Source organism: Parasteatoda tepidariorum, chromosome 3 (assembly GCF_043381705.1).
Source record: "Parasteatoda tepidariorum isolate YZ-2023 chromosome 3, CAS_Ptep_4.0, whole genome shotgun sequence".
Lineage (NCBI taxonomy): Eukaryota > Metazoa > Arthropoda > Arachnida > Araneae > Theridiidae > Parasteatoda > Parasteatoda tepidariorum.
In genome coordinates this window covers 21,355,501-21,373,863 of record NC_092206.1, presented here as the reverse complement: position 1 = coordinate 21,373,863, position 18,363 = coordinate 21,355,501, and the positions used below count along the sequence as shown (strand labels likewise).

Below are 18,363 nucleotides of genomic sequence, written 5' to 3'. Positions count from 1 at the left end.
ATTCTGTAAACAAATATTCAGCTGGATAATTCCTCAATCCCTTTTCCGTCGATATATGTACGTTTATTTCGATATGAGAGTGTGCAAGAATGAATAAAATAATTAAAAATATCTGCATTTCTGTTTAGTGTTTGATTACCATTAATTATATTTAGTTTACATTTACCTTGTAAATGGCTGATTGTACATATTGCATGCAAACAGCTTTTTTAAAATAAAAAAAAACTAGCTGAATGCACGTTTCGTATAAGGGTTAGGAAAAAAAGCAAAGGATCATTTATGATCAACACTACTAGGATACATGCAAATTGGATATTTTGGTCCACAGTATCTTCGATGGTAGCTTAAGTAGTTGTTAGATTTAGTTAGATTTTAGTAGGTAGATTTTGGTTTAAAAAGTGTTTTGCAATTCTTATCTTAATTTGGTGTTGAAATCCTCTAAAAATGTGCGAATGATTACTTTATTTCAATTTAATACCAAATCGAGTGTTCTTACACTCTTCTATAATCTACTCTCAATATCTTAACACCAACAATTGACTAAGCTTCTACCAATCTGATCTGCAGCTCATTGGTGAAGAGGGTCGTGATTTTTATCGCTCCGCAAATTTGAAAAGTAGTTATTGTATATTAACTAAATTCCTGTGTGAATTGATGGTAGAAAGTGTTTCAAACGTATAAAAATTGCCTTTGGATCATTAGAAGTTTGGAGGCAAAATATTTCACTATTTCTATATTGGAACAATATGACGCAATATGACGCTATGGCAGTTTGCTTACGTAAAATGTACTGGTAAAATGTTAGTTCTCCTTCAACGAATCAGTCCTCCTTGCTGATTGATAAAAAATATTGATTGTGATCGAATTTTTGTCATGTAATTTCAATCCTCTTGTTGTATTGGTTTGACGAACTACTTATATAAATTGTTATAAAATGCATGAATATTTTTAGTTGCATAATAAAGATATTTATGTTTTTATAAGATTTATAAAAAATCTGTGAATTGTATGAAATATTTATTCGACATATTTGCGGGGCGCCGAAAAACACAATCTTTTTCACCAAAAAACAGCATTTTGTTGTAAGCTTTATCACATATTGGTGTTGAAATTTAACTTCACCCTTTGAATAAGTAGAAACACTCGATTCGGCATTAACTTGAGAAAAAAGTAATTATTCGCACAATTTTTCGCTTTTCAAAACCAAAGTCGGATAGGTATTACCCACAGAATTTTTATAACGTGTAATTTTATTGATTTCGTCTAAAATCATACTGTTAAAAATATTGTGAAAGTCTTATACCGTATAATGAAATTTTTTTCTATGGTTAAAATGTAAAAAAAAATTATACGAAGATGTATTTTAGGATAAACAAGTTTACAATAATTGTTAAATTATATTATTAATTATAGTTGTTACTTAACAGTTATTAGAAAATAATATTTGTCTACTTTAAATATAGTGAAAAACGCAAAAACTGAGATCAGTATAAGGGACTCAAACTTTCGACTATTTTTCTCGAACCCGGCAGAAAGCTAATGGAAGGATCTCAGGGGTTTTAAGAGTTTGGAAAATTTTTAAATATTTATGATATTCAAAATACGAAATTAAATTTTTATCTAATTAATAATCCATTATTTATTTCATAAAACCGTTAATATTGCGAATATAGTGTGTTTATCAAGAAAGAAATTCAAAGTCAATGTTTTTTTCTAATGACAATAAAATGAATGAGTTTAAAAAATTTATATGCATTCATGAAAAATGCTAGTGGTATTTCACATCGAGGGAAAAAAATTGACAATGAGAACTGTGTTTCTCTTTTAAATATTCTCAATGTTTATTTTCTTCTTTTTTCGTTTTTATTACATGCAAACCATATTTCAGCTACTTAATTTTCAGTTTATGCATGCACTAAAACGAAATTGAAAACTGGACTTGAATAAAACCAAATAGAACTAAATAGAATGAAACCAAAAAGAAATAAAATAAAACCAAATTTTGAGACAAATATTTGTAAAACAAATGAAGAAAAATATTTTCTTTATTAATCATAAAATATTTTCTAAGTAAATAATAGATTACATATTTTTAAAATTATTAAGTCTCATTCAATAACAAATATTAATTAAATTTATCCATTAAGTATCAGTGTTCCTCTAAAAAATGTTAGATCGTCCAGGGCTCAACAGACAAAGAAAATTAAAATCGCTGGTCTAAGAAACTGATTCTGAAATTTTTAAATCAACTTTCCTGTTTTGAATATCGCGAAATAAAAAATGCATGATTACTCAGAGAAAGTATGTTTATTAGTCTGATTTCATAACTGTAACATATATATTGTGGAATATAAATCGTTAGTCCTTTGAATCTTTCATATCACGTAAGAAAATTATTCATTACGCCTAAAGTTATTTAGATGTTCGGTTTTTTATTATTATTATTTCTTATTTTTTCATTTTATTTTGTTCACTGTACATAAGAATTCTTAATTAATGTCAACATTATTTAAATGAATAAAATATCATTTTATTTTCAAAAATAAAACAGAATTTTTTTTATTTCATTGCTGAATAATCAAGAGTTTCAAAAAAATAAAAACCGAAATTCAACGTATGCTTTATGCATTCTATAGCTCATGCATACGATTGTGCGAGTGCAATCTTTAAAATATGTTATTTTCAGCTTTTATTTGATTTCAGTCTCTGTCACTTCTTCTGCGGAAACGGATTTTAATATCCGGTTTATAACCTTAAACTTTTTTTAAGTCCACTATGTACTATGATCTAAAGATCAGTGCAGTTGAACGAAAACAAAACTATTGAAATATCGAAATTTCCCATTGTGCATTGAAATTCCCCAAAACGTTGCATTTATGTGGGCAAAAAATATGAATGCTATAGGCAGGTAGTAAGTATAGCTATTGAAATAGCGATTATCATTATTTGACAAAGATAATTCTTTTGGAACATTTTCAAATTTCGCGAAAGTCTCCAAAGCTTTCTCTACCACTCTCAATTAATACCAAATTAAAGCTTTCTAAATCATTTCCCATTAGATCTTCAACTTTTCTAATTGTAGATTTTATTCAAATAGTAGTTTTCTTAAGAAAGGAAAGCATCTTCTAGTTTTTGGCTGTTGCGTTGTTGTGTTATGCCACTTGCCGATACTGACAAGCTTATTTTAAAGCAAGAGGGGTGCACTTCTTCCTGTTTTCCAGTGGTGCCATCTATGGTCAAGAATTCAACTTCTTCCACACGCATACGACGTAGCTCGTTTATCAGAGAGGACACATTCACACATTCACACATTCACACATCTATTAGCAGATCGTAATTTTGACCTGAACCAGAGAGCGATCACTCTCCTATCCAGCCCCCCCCACCGTGTTATTGATTTGTTATTTGAACTTAGAGGACTTTGTGACCCCGACAGATTTATCATGCACAGGTCACCATTTTGTTGGAAGGGAGTCTTCGGCTGTAGGTGATCGAGCTCACAGCCCCTTAGACATGGGCCCATCACCCTACTAACTACGCTATGCCAGCCTAATTTTGGACTAATTTTCAATTTTATCCCACGTTTCTTTTAAATGGGTCGACTGGTCAACGATGGTTAAAAAATAAAATAAAAGTACAATTTCGAGACAGTAGTATGAAAAACAATTAAAACTTAATTCAGGTTTACAAACTTTAATTTTAAACTTGTAGATCTTTCACTTGGCTCTGTTAAAACCCACCAATACAAATGGTCTTGAAATAATTTGGCGATTTTCCTTGCAATCATATTTATTCATTATTCGTTTTGACATTTTTTAAAACTTTTCATTTTTCTACGTTATTTTTGCCAGTAAAATACTTTTAATGCCATAAGTTTGTAATCTCTATATATTTATACAAAGAAAAAAGTGCATTTTAAAATATGCAAATTTACCGCATTTCTGGCTTTGTGGAAACCGAAAAGCTCAATGATTTTTACAGAAGGGCTTTGGAAATAATTTAGGTAAAATTAACAATAAAATATGATTCCATAATATGAGATAAAATTTGATAAATGTGGTAAAATTTGAACATTTTTTCATGCCTTAAAGCATTGCATAAAAACTAGATATTCGGTTAAGTCTATTTTTAAGTTATGTAATTTTTGATAAATGCGTAAGTAATAAGAACTAAAGTTTTGAAAACCGGAATTTCCAGGATACCGTTACTATATGAACAGACAAATTACCAAATGACTAGATTATATACAGAATATTTTGTTATTTTATTAGCTAAAATTAAGTTTTTTTTTAAAATTAGAAATGTAGAAATGTCTCTACCATATGCAATGCGGTAATTTTACCAGAATGGGGGGGAGAATGTTTCCTGACATAAATGCTAGTATAAGTATTTTATTTCCCAAATGCAGAACAAAAATATAAACAAAACGGAAAAATGTTTACAAGATTGTTGAATTGTAGTTTATGCTTTCTTTCTTAAACAGCTGATTATATTTCGGAATTCCTGGCAATGTACCAAATTTTGATAAGACGCGACCACACCAAGATCATATCATTAATATGGACTTTCTTGTTTTGGCAAAAAGTTCAGTAACAACATAAAAATTGCAGAAACATTTAGTGTATATCTTTTGGTACAGATTGTTTGAAATTGGAAAAATAATTCTCCTTTAAATATGTAATTACTTTTTTGTACTTTAAAAATTACTTTAACTTTTCCATTAATTTTATAAGAAAAAGAAATTTACAATTAATTATACATTCGTATTAAAGATGTGTAATATATATGCATATATATCATGAAAAAACTTTTTTAAAAAATTATTATCTTTTTAGTAAGCATCTGTTACAGTAATGCTATGGTATAATCTTTTTAATAAGTTTGTTATTAGATTTATTGCTGCTTTAATTATTTTTAATTTTCATGATTATTCAATTTTGTTAGATGATATTTACCCCGAGGAATCAATCTTTCTTCGTAATCGTAATGATAATATTAATTTTAATTTTTTGGATTCGGGTATTAAAAAACTGGAAAATATCTGCTTTGCTGATTTATGCGATAAAAAAAATAGTTTCAGTTTTAATATAAATAAACTAATTAATTGGGAATAAACTAATAACTAATAATAGAATAAACTAATTAATTGGGAACTAATTAATTAATCAAGTGAGTAAAATTAAAAGAATATGTAGTAATGTTTATTTAACCAAAAAACAAATATACAAACTCTTTCAAAATTCGATACAAAACAATAGATACTCAATTAATGTAATTAAGTTCTATATAAAATCATTGAGCTAATTGTGTTTTATTATTGATAAACTTACTAAAAACTTATTTGTTAATTTATATTTTTATTATGTGCAAATCCGATTCGGGCAAATAAGTGACTAAAACTCTGTGCAAAAACAAGCAAATTATGTTTCTCTTTATTTTTTAATATATGTTAATTTTCCAAAATCATTAAAATTGCAAAATTAAATATCAATCATATTATTTATAAACTTTAAATTATCCGGCATAATATTATTACCTTGCGCACATCTATCTTCGAGCCAATCCAAGGTATCTAGCAAATCAAACGAGCTTCAGTACTGCAGTAAGAATGTGCCATAAACGAGCCCTCCATTTTCGCTGATAACTCCATTTGTGTTTCTGTTTTCATATTTTGTAATCTGGCAATCTTACTACGAAAATATTTTAAATCATTCTTGAAAGATTCCGGTATGTGTAAGTTCATTTGAATTCGCTACTCACTTTATACATTTTGTTTTGTGTTTTGTTCTGTATTTTTTGTTTTTTGCTTGATATATTTTATTTCGTACTATTTTCATTTCAATTCATTTTAGTGCATTGATATATTTCCGCATTATATTTTGCACTATTGTATTGATATATTTTGCTTTGGTTGCATTGATACAATATTAGAAAGCACTCTTTTTTGCGGATATAATAGTATGAGCTGATTAAGAGATTATATTTTTTCATTACTTTGTTTTCCAATTTTTTAAATATTTTTTTAAATTTTTTTTTAAAATATTCTTAAACAATATTTTATTTTATAGTTTTTTCCCCTCTCTTTTCATTAATCTTAATTATTTTCCATGTTTTATTTATACTTTTAACTAATTTTATGTGTTTTATATACTTGCAGCTAATGCGTAGTAGATAAAAATTATAAATTTTCTTCGTTTTCTCTCTTTTCTTTTTATCCTTTTTGTCTTTATTTAAAGAAATTTCATATGTGGTTGTTTTTATGAAAGAACATTAATTTTTAAAAAATAAGAAGAACAATGCTTTAAGCGGAATTAACGGCGTTTAAGTCCCAGCATACTTTAGCTTGAAATGTTTTATACATTGTTTTTGAAATCGAAGTTTATCCTTGAGATATTATCGAAATTTGGTTTATACCATTGTTTTTGAATCTAAAAGTATTTCTCATTTAATTTTTTGAAGTAATCAATATTTTTTACATTTATAATTTTTTTTCTCTGATTTCTAACCATTGTCTTAAAAAACAGTGTAATATGTTTACGGGGAAAGAAAAACTTGATTGTCTTATGAAAGCAACATTCTAACACTGGTTGGTAGAATGAAAAGATCAATTAATAAAAATATGTTTTGGACTGGCTAATTAGTAAAATGAAAATTGGTGTCCTCTGTTATTTTACCTTTTAACTAAGAGTTCCGATTTACTGAGTGATTTATTTGTGTATTATACGCTAAATTATCGCTTTCAACTTCGCGCCAACCCTCAAACAGAAATGCAATATTATTTTCATCCAATGTAAAGTTTTTTTATTATTTTTTTATTGAGAAAATTAAATCTTTTTTATAACATGTTGTTTATAATTCAAAGAAAATAAAATACGCATTCCAATTTTTATTTAAACGAAAGGATTTAATGTTAAAGGTTACTAACATATAAAAAAGTATAAAAATATACAAGATGATTTTCTGAACATACATCTTTTTTGTATAAAAAGGAGTAAAATTCTTTAAATGCTACTAAAAAGAATAAAAAAATTTTAAGCATTTTCTTAAGGATAAAATAATTCATTAAAATATTTTACAATATTTTTCAAAACAAATTAAACGATACATCTTAATTTTATGCTCTAAGTGTTTTTGGAGTGCAAACATATGCATAAACATATTAAAAATATGGAGTGTAAAAATAATAAGAACTAACACTGCTATTTAGAAACCACGTCCATGATGTGCATGTTATACATGCTAAGAAAATATTTTTAAATGTTGATTAAAATAAATAATTATAAAACTAACATCATGAATAACTTTTACAATTAATAGCATTATTATAGAATAAACAGCCATTTCTGTCTCTGAAAGTTTACCATAAGCCTGAGTCATTACCATAAACTGCAAAGATCTAAATTCTTTAAATAAAATCATCTACCCGGGTGCATTGTGCTAAAGCTATTGTAATTAGAGAAGATAACAATACTTAATTTAACCGTTAACTCTAACGGGTGGTATAGTAAAATACAAATGGTTTAAATGGTGGATTTTTCTCTAGTGGTATCTAAGCCTCAGATGATATTACTTCCTTCTTGAAAATAACCCTTTTCCACGCTCTTGATTAATTAAGGAACCGCGAAGGAGGAATATAAGGTCCCACGTTTCTTGTTTGAAATCCAGCATTGCTTTCACTAAAGTTACCGATTCTAATTACCAAAGTATATAGTATTGCTTTTAAGGAAAGACGCATTTAAAAGTAATGCCTTCGGGTATAATTTAAGGCAAAATTATTCTCTTATGCCTTCTGGAATGTCTTTGCTTATACAATAATAGTTACGGAATATTTGCATAATTTTTAAAATAAGTTGTTGGCGTAGTATGTCAGGAGACTCACGAATAAATGATAAGTGATATGTTCCCTAAAAAGGCAGAATTGGAAATGAAGAGTTATTATTTTTTTTTTATCTTAGATCAGTGATTCCCAAAGTTTGGTACGCGTACCCCCAGGGGAAATGGAACAGTTTAGTACGCATTCTTATGCGAAATACCTTGCAACAAACGAAAATTTCAAATTTTTTTTTTAAAAAACAAAGCTAGCCATGAATATTTACGCTTACATATTTTTCTATAGGCTATTTTTGCGGAGTTATCAGTTAATAATTAGTGGTGTCAACAGCCAATTGTGATTTTTAACTTTTGTGCATTTTTTTTATAGTAAAAAATCCATTCATTTTTTTATTAGTGGTTCACAATGTTACGAAATATTTAGAAGGGGTACACAAAAGTGATAAGTTTAGGAAATGTCTTAGATAAATGCGAGTTAGTTACCAAGTGAGTTCGATTTTTTTCATTTTTAAGGGGGGGTATTTGTTTCCCTCCCCATCTTTCATGCTAAAATATAAGTCATGACCGTTTTTTACCGGACCTAAATGTTTACAACTTTCTTTTATGCTACCTTGAAGATGTATTGTGGTGATTGATATAATGATAACGTAAAAAAGGTAATTATTAAAAAGAAATTATTATTTTATCAAATTGAGTAAACAATTTTTAAGGGACATTTAAATATCAAATTAAACGTAAAGAAATATACTTCGTTATTATAATGATACAGGCTTGAAAGATAGCATAAAGCTGGAAATGAGCTTCCTATAAGACAACTTAATTTCAGAATGCAATTAACAGATTATGTGAGTGAAAACAAAAACTGATCGTACTTTATATTGGATTAGACAATACATATCAGTATAATTTTTTAATGCCCGCCTGGGGAATGTCTTACGTCATGAAACGTCATCTGAAAGGAAGATTTGCTGGCCACTCTTTCAGGGGCACCATATTAGGTGGGCCAACGTTGCTCCCACAGTAAGGACAGATAGTACAGAGAAGGGAAAAAACATCCATGAATTGCCCGGGATTCGAATCCAGTACCTTTCTGCTGCAAGGGCAGTTCCCTAACCCCTGTACAGGCCAGTCGGAATTTTTAGTATAATATTAAAACAATAAATTAACATTTGATGCATACAGAATAAAAAAATAGTTGTCAATATCTTGACCATAATTTTTTTTCTTTTTTATTGTCCCATTTTATTTCATTGGTTATGCCAATCTCTTGTATGTCAATAAAAACACTTACTTTTTTACCAATTTAGCTATAAAACTTTAAAATATAAATAATAAAACTTCAAGCTTAAATTTTAAAGATCTTTTTTAAACTATAAATCTGAATTAAAAATTCAACCATTAAATATATGTCATTATTAAATACCTTTTCGAAGAAGAAAGTATCCTCGCAGTAGTCATGACAAATTTGTCGCGCAAGAATAATTTAACTTTAATTTTCGGGAGATTTTTGTTCCCATTGGGCCAGAAATACGGTAAATTTAACTGTATTCTGGTACCACACGTTTTGCTCAGTTTATAATAAATAATAAAATTTTGTGCATTTCTTTTTCATTTCATAAAGAGAACTTCATAGATCTGACAAAATATACAAATGAACTAAATAATGATATGGGATATAAACCTCTCAAATTGCTGCTACAACCTTCTTTTTTTTAATTTTAGAATCATGAACCGGAAACTGTCAAAATAAAAATTTATGTTTTTTAGAGGCATTATGTTTTTGAGTCTGGTTTTCACATTTTATCTTTAAGTAGCACTTTAATTAATTAGCACATTGAAGTCTCTCTCCTTAATTTATAAAGATTTCTTCTTAGCATTCTTATTTCTATGCAATCGTTGGTTTTTCGTTATTATTTTTTTGTCTTGTGTATATTTTGTTTGCAAAAAAATGTTTCTTTATACAAAGTTTCTTTTTAATCGAACATTCAGTATCGAAATGAAAATCTAGTTCTATGCAAAAGCCATAAGACATATCTTAGAATTTACTTGCAAAGTCCACTGCAAATTTGCTTAACTTTCAAGGGCTCCTTTTTTGAAAAATTCCAATCAAAACATTGAATTAAATTATTTTCAAAATACTTATTTGCGGGAAGCTTTATTTTTATATATTTTTCAAAGAATCATTTACCAAATTAATAATCAAAATTAATATAATGTTTTTTTCCATTTCTTTGCAATGGTAATGGGAATGATGGAAAGATAGGAGATATTCAATTTCACAATAAACCTTAGAGTTGTTTTAAATAAACTACCTAGCTAAAAGTTTTCTTTTTCTCCTAAATGATGAATTTGGGAAAGTAATATATAGGAGAGAAACTCTAATCAGACTAAAATTAAGCCTTCCACTTCAAAATCCAACCCACCGTAATGGTGACAATAGCACTGCGAAGGAAGACTCACTTTTGACAACAATGCAATTGAATCCTCCCACCTAATTTGACTTCAGTTATTTCTTATCGATTTTTCTGCTTAAACCCATTCCATCCCTCCCCCCACTAATTACCCCACAATGAATAGGGGACGAGGGTGGAGTTGCCATCCACAAAAGTCAAACTTTTCAGCCCTCATCCGGTATTATCGATTTCAAAACCCCTCTCCGTCTCGTTAATCATTTCTACTTCAGACACATTCAAAATCTGTGTGAGTATTCACAAGGGATAAAGGTAGCACCTTGGCGAAAGACGTCATAAATGCCAACTCGCAATCACATTTTGGAAATTATGTAATTGCAAGTACTTGGCGAGACTGGCTTGAATAGAACTTGTATTCAATTGGAGGTGAATGATTGTAGTGGTATAGGATTGTAAGTTACAGCTATATTGATGTCTGAAGAATTTTAAATTTTTATTTCATCGAATAAATAAGGGATAATGTTTATTCTTTCTTTACAAATGAGGAAAATTTTGCAAAACTTTATTCAGTCAACATACACAATTAAAATAAATAATAATAAATAACTCTCTGAAATTTTAAATCAATGTTAGGAACAGGTTTGCTGAATAAGATATTTCGCAAAATATATTTAATGGGTTTTTATAGTAATCATATAATAAATAAAATTTTAAAAAAAAATTAGTTTGAAAAAAATTTATCAATTTTAAAATTTATCTCAATAGAATCCGAAACTTAATCTGTTTAAACAATTCTGCATTGGTACATTAAAAAATGTTGGGACTCTGTAATTGAATAATTTCTCATTTTTATGTAATGACGAGTTTAAGGACATAAAAATGATTACTACACAATCGCGTGTTTGGGTAAACGGGGCTTACACCCCTCTAGTAGTTTTTAAGTTAGGTAAAATCAATATTGCTAGACCATACACGTAATAAAATTGTAGTGTATATTGTTCTTTATCCTATAAGATAGATAATGTGTTTAAAAATAAATTTTGATTGAAATTTATATTTTGCATCTCTTGTAAAAAAAATACTGTAAAATACTCAAATTAATCAATATTAGTGTATTCATATCAATATTAAGTTTTGAAAGAATCTATACGTGGGTTATAAAGATTGCAATCTTTGTCAGTTAAATAAAGTTTAAATTTTAAATGAATATTCAGAATGAAAAATTTCACTTGAAAGTCTGTAGTATATTTTTCCACATTTACTTTTTTTGGAATTTTATGTCTTTGTATATGTATGATTTGATTTATAACAACTTTTGTAAATCAAAAATCATTTCTAACCTAAAAAATTATATTGTATCAGGGTTCGAGGCCTATTTATTTAGAAAAAAATTGAATGCAACGAATAAAAGGTTCGAACTTATTACAGAGTATTGTTTTTATACGTTATACTATTTAAACCTCTCACGAATAGGAAGAAAAATTTAATCAAAATAAGTTCAACAATGGTTTTAATATTTGAAATAGGTCTTTTGTTAAGACGAATGTTAAGTGAAATGTCAAATGTCATATTCAGATCTGGGTATTATAGTTTAGCAATATTGTTGTAATTACCGAATTCACTACTTAAAGAACAGTAGAGTAAGCCAATTAAATCATACATTTTTACTAGTTAAGTGGAACAAGGTGTTATTTAAAGTAGATGTGACATTTCCTAATGATTTTAGGCAGTTTTTTGCTTTTTTAAATTCAGAAGAATATCACTAGTCTTATTGTTCTGCAGAATTTTACAATTGTGAAAAGCGTTGAACGAAACCCGATTTAACTGATTTGCATCTATGAAGGTTTGATTAAAGTCACTATCGATTAATTATTAATCGAATTCACTTCGTTAGTTAATTATTAAAATATGTTTGACTTAATTTTTTTTTCTCCGTGTAGTAACTATCTCATTTTAATCGTTATTTTTTTAAAAATTAGCATAGCAATGTAGTTTACCCCATGTACTTTTCATAACATGTACTATATTCCTTTATTTATTTATTTATTTGAAAATGAGAATAAAATATTAAATTAGTCTTCAAATAATGAAATAAATATTATTCTATAAGAAATGCATAGCGCTGTTGAATCAAACTTCAAAAAATTTACTTTTTTAATACTGCTAGTTTTTAAAATACTCTTCTAATCGACCGAATATTTCTTAATAAATATTTTAAAGGAAATGGCTCTAAGCAAATATATAAGCGCAACCTATAATACATGGGACGGCAATGTATTAAGCTTTCAATATGATTACTAAAATTCCTCAAACAGATACGTAAAGCACATATGCCTGGTGTTTGAGGTAGTTGAAATGTTGATGCACTTTGAAACGAACTTAATATCTAAGAGTATTTTGTAAAGAGTCTGCTCTAAGCTTCGAAGATGATTACAAAACTTTCGAAGATAATATTTGCAGCAAAGTTCAAAAAGGAAGCTACAGCTGATATAATTCAATGCTGTAAGTTATTATTATTCATATAATAATTTTATAAAGCGTTAAAGCATAATATAAAATTATCTATTATGAAAACTATCCAGTATTACTTATTATTTGACATAAAATAATAGCAATGATAATGCGGATTTTCATGAAATGGCTAATATAATTGTTAATGTATAATTGCAATTATAAATATAATTGTAATACATAATTATAATTATTTATATAATTGTAATTATATAATGTATAATAATTTTACGCCTAGTTCTAAAAGGAAGCTACAGCTGATATTATTCAGTGCTGTAAACTATTATTATTTATATAATAATTTTATAAAGCGTTAAAGCATAATAGAAAATTATCTATTATGAAAATTATGTATTATTATCTATTATTTGACATAAAATAATAGCAATGATAATGAGGATTTTCATGAAATGACTAATATAATTGTTAATAAATAATTGTAATATATAATTATAATTATTTCTATAATTGTAATTATATTATATATAATTGTATAGATAATAATATGTAATTCTAATTATTTCTGGGATTTACAATAAAGGTTCTGATAGTTCAGGAGATCCAATGGATTGATCCAAGAATTACCTTTTCTTAAAAGTTGGGTTCAAAAGCAAAGAAGATACGAAACTGAACATTTAACATTAAATTAGTATTATGAAAAAAAAAACAAAATAAGTGAATAAAATGAAATAAATAAAGCTATGCATTATTTGTCAATTCAGCTACATAATTTGCATCCGGCTTCAAAAAAGGTTATAGTAGTACCATTGCATTTGTCCGATAAAAACGAATGTAAAAATATCATTAGCATTAGTATTTATTTTCAAGCATTTTAATTTTGATTGAGTTCATTTTGGATTTCAATTGACTTGAGAATGAAAAAAGAAACCCAATTATAATAATATTTTAAACCTATATCTTTAGCGCTAACTCATCGGTAAAAAAACAAATTCAACGGAATGTTTATAAGAAATGAAATAAATCTATCAGAAAGTATTCAATAATAGACATAAAGTATTTAGGATTAACACAAAGTTTAATTATCTACGAATGCTTTTTTTTCCAATTGAGCATAATACTTTTGGCAAGTTTAATAGTAAATATATAAATATTAATAAACCAATAAATGCAACTATTTACTTAGAAAATATTAAGTTTTATCCATTTTTATTCTTAATAATTATCTGAATTTTTATGATTCTTTGGATGGTCATGAGTGGTTTTCATAAAATTTAGTATTTCACTATATTCCTGGTCTTTGACTTTACTTCGCGTGTTTTTCAAGGAAATTTATAAGGTATTGCCTTTTAAAAAATACCGTAACAAATGTCAAGCATTTGAGCATCCATAATAACTATAAATTTGAATAATTTTACTACAGATAAATCAATTAAAATTATGAGTGCTAGGAAATTGTGGTTAATGCTGAATTTACACAAAAAGAATATTGAAAAAGTCCGTACGCTAATGACCGGTTCGGGAGTCTGGTGTGATGGCAGGGTATTTATTATCACCATCTAACCTCCTATCCGAATTGTCGTAGTCTGGTGTATGCGCTCGTGCTAGTATAATCTGTGGTTATTCAATAAGAACAGATGTATGATTATTGAATATTGTCCATTGATGTAATCCTAATATGTCATTAGCAAAAAGTATTTCAAAACAATTTTTGAATTCATTTATTAAGTCTGCTGAATTTTCTATCACAGAACATTTACAAGTCACGCGCATGACAGAAATATAATTAAAAAAATAATAATAACGAAATAAAATATAAAGTGCATGGAATTATGAAAATAGGTATGGCGTGCACTCTGAATATCTATTCCACAATCAGACCTAAAATAATTTACGTTTGGTAATACATACATTAAAAATTATTACATAAATTGAAAATAATCCATACATTAAAATACATACTAGCTATAGAAAACGAACATTCGATCTAATGATATTGAATAGCAAAAACTACCCTACAATATACAATCGATTTATCAGACAAAGCACCACAAATAAAGTATGAAAAATGAGATAAAATTGTAACCCCTGGCTCTCAGAGTTTACAAGACTGATAAGCCAATAGACATCAGTTGTCAACATCGAGTGTGTTCCATTATCGATGTTTTGGTAAGACAGCTCAAATAAAGAGAAAACCAATACAAAAGCCCTACTGTGTAAATCAAAAGAAAAGGTGTTTCCTCTCCACCAACTCATTATTACTGTCTGTGTTACATAAAGAACGCTCCTTTTTTATAGCAGAATGAAAACAGCAAATGAAATTTGAAAAGAAAAGTGATGAGTGTGTGTCTTCGGAAACAAAATGTATTTTTCCAAGTTGAATAATATTTACCTATGATGGAGTTGTAATTAAAGTTGGTTAAATATGGCTTGCTTAAAACATTTTCTATTGATAAGTTAGAAAGATATATTGTGAATAAATTATTCAGAGTTTAATGAGTATGCAAATATTCTTAAAACTTGAAAAGTGACATGTTTTGTAATTTGTCATTAAAATGGGATAAAATAAGTTAAGAGAGGTTAAAGCAGGCTGAAAGAACTCAAAATGGGTACTGTTTTAATAAGAAATTTAAATATTGCTAAAATGAAAGTTGAAATCTATGGTGTGTAAAACTTTTAATGATATTAAAACTTATTCCTGAATTTGTTAAATAATTATACACATTTATTTTTGAATTTCATATTTTTCTTAATTTCTAATAATTTCAATATATTAGCATTTCAATTAATTTCTATTTCTTCCTTTCAGATGTTCCAAGAACGCAAATAAAAGGCATTCTAGGTATGTTAATAATTTTAGAATGTCATAAAATTAATAAGTAAGAATGACATATTGAACTTGAAAAAAATAACAATAATATTCGTAATTTTTTTAAATTTCTGAATAGGTGAAATAAAATCATTCTTTTAAATAGGTCTTTAAAAATTATGATGAATATTTTATGCGAAAAGGATGTGGCAGTTCTTTAAAATAAGTACAGATTGAGCTAACAAATAAAACAACTCAACTTTATATAATAAGAGAGAAAAATCTCAATTCGAAAAAAATCGTCTAATATTTTTCTTTGTTACTCTTGCTACATTTACAAATTTTCAATATGTTAAATTAAATGCGGAAAATCCTTAGAACAAGTTTACTTGGTAAATGATGGCATTTTACTAAAAATTAAAAAGTATGTGGTTATTCAGCGATTTTTCGGACGAATATTGCATTTTTCCGCCTCAGCCGCCCTCTTTGACATTTTATAGAGCCCTTTTTTACTTTAACTGAAACTAATGAGTTGAAGAATTAAATAATATTTAAGTTCAACAAAGTAAATTTGATAGGTAAAATTAGATGATTTCTGGATTTGGTTTCGTACAACGAAATCCTTTTTCAGCAATCATCATTTAAATCTTGATTAGTCACCAAAGGGTTAATGGAGTTATTTTGCTTTGCTCTCTTAAACATTTCTATTTTTTTTCTTTTTTCTCTTTTTTTTTATAACCATCATTGAACGCTGACCCAATATCAGGTTTCCAATAGCAATGGTCAACTCCGTAGTCTTTTAATTTAGAAACCCAATACAGGAAGAAAAGAGAACTCCTGGAATAAGTATTGGGAGAAATTTGTCTTCGTGGAGGACTTTTTGATGGAATTTACCCGAGAAATATATTGTTAGGTTAATCACGCTAATTATGAATTCAATCATGAAATAGCATAGAGATTTTCGCAGAAAACCAGGAAATTCTCCCATGTTTGGCAAAGGAAGCCCATGGTTCGTCTACTACTGAGGATATTTTACTGGGTGAGGAATTCGAATCAACCAGCCATCGCTGGGATTCGAGCCTGGTTCACCTCATTGGAAAGCTAGCGCTCTATCACCTGAGCCACTGCGGCTCAAATGTCTTGATTTGTATTTAGTCAGGAACAGGCTTGTGTCTAAAATCCTATATAATATCGTAAAACAAGAGAATTTTCAAGCATTTTCTGGAACAGGCTTCGATCTAAAATCCCATATAGTAACGGAAAACAAGAGCATTATTCAAATTTTTTTTCAGCTCGCGTGACTACTATTACATTAGGCATTCAATTGATATTAATGTTGATCACGCTTTTTCCTTACACATTCCTATGCGTGTTTGTACATTTCTGAATTGTATTTTGCATGCAGCATTAGCCGACACACAATCATTGATCGAATAATTTCGATGTCAGTTATGATAAATGCAAGCGGAAAGTTGTTCAGCTCCGTTTGCACTGCAGAAGAGTTTTACAGTTTGTAACGAATTTAAATCTTGGTTCTTAATCGATATCTTCATCAATAAACATAACGAAATTCGTAATTTATGTTTGCAAAAATAAATAACAAAAGTTTTTTAGCACTTAAACTCATGTGCAAAATATTATTTTTCTTTATAAAAATATATTTGTTTCCTTTGAGTTCCCTTGCTCAAAAAAAGCAAAAAATTTAAAATTAAAAAGAATTTTATAACATATTAATTTATATTGTATTTTGCCTAAGCAACTATACCAACTATTCAGGGCAAATTCAACTAAATATTTAAATATATTTTTAAAAAATACTATAAATAAATATTTTTGAATCAATAAATCCAAAAAAATATTTTTTAAAAGCATTTTGCAGAAACAATTTGTAAAGTAAAGAAATTTTAAAGAGAATTGTTGGATAATATATACACCTGAGAAGTTAGTGCGTATTTCATCAATAATTTTCAGCAAACAATTTCTGTTTATCTAATTGCTATATTATATGTTTAAAAATAATATTATTGGTATGAATTTTAGCAAATGAACTTGTAAAAAATTATTCGCAATTGTTATTCTAAGACAAAGAATAAATCCTGATGACTACTCGCTAATCTTGTTGTTTCTTTTCAAATATCAGCATGGCCTAAAAACCATTTATTTAGTTAAATTTACTCTTCATGTTGGTATTTTCTTGCTAAATTTGTGGTAATAAGAACAATACTTTAATAAGCGAGAATTTCTGATCAACCGTCTAAATTGAAAAATTACCTAATGAATGGTTTAAATATCATATATTTTAGTAACAAGAATTGCCAGAAATTTCAATACCATACAGTACTGTAATTTTACCGGAATATTTTTTCCACGCAGAAAAAAAATTCTGGCCTAATTTCAAAAGCACTTCCTTCTGTGCTGATATTTCTTAAACTACACTATACTACATCTACACTTAACTGCAGTACTTCTTATACAGACACGTTTTTTGATCTAGTTCGAGACCAACTATATAATCCCACTATACTTAAAATCGTTTTAAGGTACAGAGTACTATTTTTGAAATCCAGATAATAGTTTGTTTCTTTACTATTATCAAATTCACAAAATTTTCTCATGCAATGATAAAATAAATGAATATTTAGAAACCAGTTCTTGGGGAAAAATTTTGTTTAAGAAGAAATAAACAATGATAAACAATAAGAAACTACTGGGTTGGGAAAGCGAAGAATTCTGGAAATAATAGTAAAAATAAATAAATCCAAAAAAAAAACATTATCTCTATATTCAATGGGATGTCAGGAAGAAGAATCAAATATTTGAAATAAAATAAAGTTTGAAAATCAT

The 18,363-nt window shown here is 27.6% G+C and overlaps 1 protein-coding gene across 1 annotated transcript in view; it reads left to right on the top strand.

Annotated features, from left to right (window-relative positions):
• The window catches only part of LOC107443661 (toll-like receptor 6), a 131,778-nt gene that overhangs the window by 27,973 nt on the left and 85,442 nt on the right, over positions 1-18,363 (top strand). Inside the window, exon 2 of the mRNA XM_016057604.3 lies at positions 15,520-15,552. The gene's annotated coding sequence lies outside the window, so the exon portion shown is untranslated. The remainder of the gene's footprint in view (positions 1-15,519; positions 15,553-18,363) is intronic.